This window comes from Vulpes lagopus, chromosome 2, assembly GCF_018345385.1.
Source record: "Vulpes lagopus strain Blue_001 chromosome 2, ASM1834538v1, whole genome shotgun sequence".
Taxonomy (NCBI): Eukaryota; Metazoa; Chordata; class Mammalia; order Carnivora; family Canidae; genus Vulpes; species Vulpes lagopus.
In genome coordinates, this window is record NC_054825.1 from 59,238,651 (window position 1) to 59,244,650 (window position 6,000).

Below are 6,000 nucleotides of genomic sequence, written 5' to 3' on the forward strand. Positions count from 1 at the left end.
TCGTCACCACCAATGAAGCTTATTTTGCCAGTTATCATCATTTTCTTTTTTAAAGGTTTTATTTATTTATTCATGAGAAACAGAGAGAGAGAGGCAGAGACACAGGCAGAGGGAGAAGCAAGCTCCATGCAAGAAGCCCTATGTGGGACTCGATCCCGGGGCCTCCAGGATCACGCCCTGGCCCACAGGCAGGCGCTAAACCTCTGAGCCACCCAGGGATCCCCTGCAGGTTACCATCATGCCAAAAATGGATCCAGCCACATTCTCCACCTTCTCCCCAACCTCAGATAACACCCCTGTACCACTGGCTTGGTTAAGCGCTCCTCCAAAAAAATGCATCTGCAGAATCTGGCCTCTTCTTTCTCACTCCCCACTACCTCTCTGCCAGATGTCCCCTCTCTGTCAACAAGTACTGAAGTCAGTCATTTAAAACTTCATGTCCAGAGGCACCTGGCTCAGCTGGTTAAATCTGACTCTTGATCTCAGGTCTCAGATCTTGATCTCAGGGTCATGAGTTCAAGCCTCACTTTGGGCTCCACACTGGGTGTGGAGCCTACTTTAAAAAAAGAAAACACGAAGGAAAAAAAAAGAAAAGAAAAGAAAAAATAGAAAACACGGAATGCCTGGTGGCTCAGTGGTTGAGCATCTGCCTTCAGCTCAGGGCATGATCCTGGAGTCCCGGGATCGAGTCCCACATCGTGGGCTCCCTGCATGGAGCCTGCTTCTCCCTCTGCCTGTGTCTCTGCCTCTCTGTGTGTGTGTGTGTGTGTGTGTGTGTGTGTGTGTCTCATGAATAAATAAATAAAATCTTAAAAAAAATCTTATTTAAAAAAAAAAAAAAAGTAAAAAGAAAACAGGGCAGCCCTGATGGCCCAGCAGTTTGGCGCCGCCTTAGGCCAGGGTGTGATCCTGGAGACCTGGAATCGAGTCCCAGGTCAGGCTCCCTGCGTGGAGCCTGCTTCTCCCTCCGCCTGTGTGTCTCTGCCTCTCTCTCTCTCTGCGTCTGTCATGAATAAATAAATAATTTAAAAAAAAAAAATCTTGATGTAAAATCTAAATAAATTCTGGGGCACTTGAGTGGCTCAGTGGTTGAGAGTCTGCCTTTGGCTCAGGTTGTGATCCCAGGATCCTGGGATCGAGTCCCGCATCCAGCTCCCCACAGGGAGCCTGCTTCTCCCTGTCTATGTCTCTGCCTCTCATGAATAAATAAATAAAATCTTAAAAAATAAATAAATTCTAATTTAAACCTCAGCAAAGCTTCCCTTGGGCCCGCTGTGCCAATGAACTGAGAAGGTATTTATCCGGGTGAGGCTAGCTGGTGCTACCTGGCTGCCCCTCATAGTGTATTCATTGTCATTGTAAGAGCTTCCAAGTCACCGTAAGCCACGGTGTTCATCCCCATCAGACTTTGAGCTCCAAAAGTCAGGGACTGTACCTTGTTTTCACCAAGAACTCAATGAGGGAACGCGGAGCTTTGCTGGACGAACACTGGGGCAAATGACCAACAAGAACCTGGTGTGAATTTCAGATGAAGCCCTGGGATACCAGCTCGGGGACTGACAGTGGACAGTGCCTGGAGGAGGAATGAAAAGACAGGCTAGAACGAGCCAGGGCACTGGACGGGAAACTCCAACAAAGCTTCCCCTCCCTGAGAGCCAGTCAACCGTGGGGACATTCCCGTCACATCCCTTTTTTTTTTCCTTTTCCATTTTCAGAGTCTTCATGTCATCATTTGTTTCTTGATAACAGCAATGTCATGCGACAAAATAAAGTAAGCACTTGGCCATTCAGGGAAAATTACCCAATTTTCAATTGCCTTGAACTTTGTTTTTCTCCGCTGGTGCCAACCTCTCAGCCATTGCACCGCCCGGGTCAGAGAGGGCAAAGAAAGGAAAGGCACAAAATCAGTTGGTGTTTTGGGGTTTTTTTTAAAGGTCGATGGCATCTCTTCAATAAATGGGTTTTGGGGGAAAGGGAGTTAAGGAAGCCATCACGTTTCTTTACCTACCCCACATCCCAACAGTACAAGCGAGTTAAACATCCCTACTTAAAGAAAAAAACCAAACTTTTTTTCCCCCATAGGGTAGTCTCCTCGTAACAAATCAAAGATTACTCTTCTGAGGGTCATATACCCTTTTGCTAAATGAAGAAGCCCCTTGCTAACATTCCTCACATTTTTCTTCACTCACTTGCAATCATTTTAGAATATCAGAGCTGCAACCCCAAAGTGAGAAATCAATAAATCTGTTTAGATCCACAGGTACATGCACTTTTCCTTTCTTACTTTTTTTTTGGGGGGGGGGGGGGGGGGGAGAGGTCCAGAATGCACTATTCTATTCACAGTGTAACTACTTTTCAGATAGAAAGAGTTCAACAGCATCCTCAAATAAACATTTTCCCCCAAAATGGCAACAAGGCTAGAAAGGTTACAAGCCATGCAGTACTACACAATACCAAAATAAGGCAGGCTTCATTTTGTTGGCCTGGTCCAAGGATGGGGGGGAAAAAAAAACCCAACAGTGGGAAAACAATTTCCATATGTTCTTGTTCCCCAAAGGTTGAGGATTCAGGTCAGGGGCCACCCTGTGAGACCATGCACTCCACATAACCTCCATTCTCAAGCCAAGACAATTAAGACCGCTCCCACAGCTGCCCCACTTCCAGCAATTGAACACAGTGATAGGAGCAGGGTATGGTAGTAGAAGGTGGGAAAAGAAAATCCAACTGCTAAAACTACACAATTTTTTACTTTTCAAAATGAATGTTCTTTTGACTCGTGTTACGGGCTAGAAATGAACTCAAAACGTTTCTCCACCCCTGGAGAGCATTCTCTTAAAAGTCACCCCAATCCTAAGAAAAATGTGAAACAGAGCGCCATTCAGCACAGAAGGAAAAATGAAAGCCACTGGTTTGTGGTCAGGGAGCAACATCCAGGTGGGAATCTAATACAAACATCACACCTAGATACAATAGAAAATTAACCAAGATCCAAGCAGACTGTCACAATAGTATGGACACTGAAAACACACTTTCTTAATGAAATGTATATGATCAAATTCAGCATATATGTGTGTGTGTGTGTGTATCCATATTCAATGTTTTCTTAGTCTTATTTCCCTATCATTTTTTTAAATTTTTTTTTCATTTATTCATGATAGTCACAGAGAGAGAGAGAGAGAGAGAGGCAGAGACACAGGCAGAGGGAGAAGCAGGCTCCATGCACCGGGAGCCCGACGTGGGATTCGATCCCGGGTCTCCAGGATCGCGCCCTGGGCCAAAGGCAGGCGCCAAACCGCTGCGCCACCCAGGGATCCCTTCCCTATCATTTTTAAGACCATCCGAAACGTGGCTAAGGACTCACCTCAGCTGTGCATCGCTACTGTGAGGCACCAATTCCGTAATTCAAGTACAACTCTATCAACAAGAAATAGACACGGTGTTGTATCTGCTGGGCTTAATCACACAACCAGAATAAGCTTAAGTCACAATGCACACACATTAATACAAAAAATCAACCACAAAACCTTAAGGATCTTGTTAGCTTGCTCTCTTGAAGGACAAATCCCTACCCGCAAAATCATGATCCGTGGCAGGGGGTCTCCAAAAGCTAACAGAGCTCTAAAGTACTTTTCCTCCTTTTAATCTGAAATCCTTTCCAAGTAGGACGTTACTCTATCACTTTGTTTTCCCTGAGCAGGACAACCCTGTATTATAACCTTGATCCTGTAAGGACTCCGTGGCTTTAATTCCTCCACTCCCACCTCCTTAACACAAAGTGCTCTGGCAATATTTACTGTAAACAGAAAGGCACAAGAAACAAAGCGTATTCCAGAGAAAGACACCATCTGCAGTCTTGGGTTGGAAAGCACCAGGCAGCGGGCTCTCCAGGTGCTGAGGTGGCCTACAGAAGGTAAAGTCAGGGGTGCCTGAGCCGAGCTGAGCTGAGCCGAGCCGAGCTGAGCCGAGCTGAGCTGAGCCGAGCTGAGCTGAGCCGAGCTGAGCCGAGCTGCGCCGAGCTGCGGTCAGCACTGATCTTCCCTCGCAGTTCAAAACGCGGCCGTGGGAGCAGCCCCAAGGCCGAGGTCCTCCACGCGGCCGCCCAGGAACCACCTGGCTTCTTGGCTGCGCTGCCCAGGCTGCCCCCCCACCCCACGCACGGAATGGGGATCTCTACAAGTGGGGCCGAGGCATCAGTATTCAAAAAAAAAAAAGAAAACCCTCTAGACGTGCAGTCCAGTTGGAGAACCAACGCCCCCAAAAGAAGTCCCGCCGTGTTCCGCGCGGCGCGTGGGGAGCAGCGACCAAGGGCGCCGCTCCAGGGGCGGGGGTGCGCGGGCCGAGCGTCCCCAAGTCGCTGCGAGCCCCGCCGCGCAGCCGGGCACCTGTCCCGAGGCCAAAGAGTGATGATGCAACTTGCAAAAGTCCCTTGGAAAGCAAGGCTCTGCGCCCGGGGCCGGCGGGGGAGCCCTGCCCGCGACCGTCCCGCAGAGAAACCCAGTCCCGCGGGGCGGCGGGGGCGGCGCGGGCCCGGGCGGGGGCGAAGGCTGCCGCGGCCGCTGCAGCCCCCCGCAGCCCCCCGCAGCCCCCCGCGCCCCCCGCGCCCCCCGCGCCCCGGCCGCGGGGTCCCGCCCGCCTCACTCACCGCCGCCGCCGCGCAGGTCCCGCTCCCGCCGCAGCCTGCACAGCCCGGCCCGAGCGCAGGGGCGCCGCGCCGCCCGGAGGCCGGGGAGCCCCGCCCCGCCCCGCCCCGCCCGCCCGCCCGCCCGCCCGCCGCGGAGGAGGGGCAGGGGCCGCGCCGGCCCGAGCAGCGCCCCCACCGCCCGCCCGCGCCGCTTGGTCCTCCCCGCGCCCCGCAGCCGACGCTCCCCCGCGCCCCGGCCGCCCCCCGGGTGTCCTCCTCCTCCAAACCTCCAACTTCCCCGCTTCCCGCGCCCCCCCCGCCTGTCTCCTCCCCGCCGCCCCCGAGCCCGGTTTTCCCTTCACCTGCAGCCCTTTTAACCCCAACCCTGGCAGACACTTAGGATGTAACATTGTTTTCCACCGCAACCAACTCCGCAAATATTTATTGAGCACCTACTACGTCTAGACACTGCTGGAGGGGTCAGATAAGTGCCACTTACAATCTGACGACAATGAAAGTTCCTCCGTGCTAGGGAGGCAGGGGCGTGGGGGAGGAGCCACCCCCACCCCTACCCGGCCACCAGGTCACACAGCTGAAGGTCTTTTTTTTTTTTTTTTTTTTTAAGATTTTTTTTTTTTAATTTATTAGAGGCAGAGGCACAGGCAGAGGGAGAAGCAGGCTCCACGCAGGGAGCCCGACGTGGAACTTGATTCCGGGTCTCCAGGATCATGCCCTGGGCCCAAGGCGGTGCTAAACCGCTGTGCCACCGGGACTGCCCAGCTGAAGGTCTTAAGACTGGGATTGGAAACCAGATTTGGAGCATCTAGTTTAGGCCCATTCCAGGGGAAACTGCAGGATGCCCCAGACCAGCTGGGAGAGCTTGAGGCTAAGTACGAAATGAGGAACTGGGATACCCACCCCACCAGGTTGTGAAGGTTGCCTGAGAAAACAAGGAAATGTCACACAACCTGTACTTAGTACATCAATGGTTGCTGACACACTGAATGAAGTGGACGCTTGAAAATTCACTAATTTCAAGTAACGATATAAAAAGGCTTTAAAAAGAAATAGTGAATGGAAGAAAATATTTGCCATTTATATATCTGATAAGGGACTAGCATCCAAAAAATATATAAAGAACTCCTACAACTCAATAACAGAAAAACCCAGACAAGCTGAGCTGATTTTAAAATGAGCAGAGGATCTGAATAGACGTTTTTCCAAAGACACACAGATGGCCAACAGATACATGAAGAGATGCTCAACATCACTATGCAAAGGGAGATGCAAATCAAAACCACGGTGAGTTATCACCTCACACCTGTTAGAATGGCTATTCTCAAAAAGACAAGAAATAACTGTTGGTATGGATGTAGACA

At 50.9% G+C, this 6,000-nt stretch overlaps 1 protein-coding gene across 5 annotated transcripts in view; it reads right to left on the bottom strand.

Moving 5' to 3' along the window:
- Nucleotides 1-4,737, bottom strand: part of CGNL1 (cingulin like 1) — a 162,894-nt gene extending 158,157 nt beyond the window's left edge. For 2 of the 5 annotated variants that reach the window (XM_041744749.1, XM_041744747.1), the window contains exon 1: nt 1,436-2,165. The gene's annotated coding sequence lies outside the window, so the exon portion shown is untranslated. Of the gene's footprint in view, nt 1-1,435; nt 2,174-4,642 lie in introns of those variants that run through there. The other 3 variants (XM_041744748.1, XM_041744750.1, XM_041744751.1) reach the window with 3 other exon arrangements.
- Between the last annotated feature and the right edge of the window lie 1,263 nt (nt 4,738-6,000).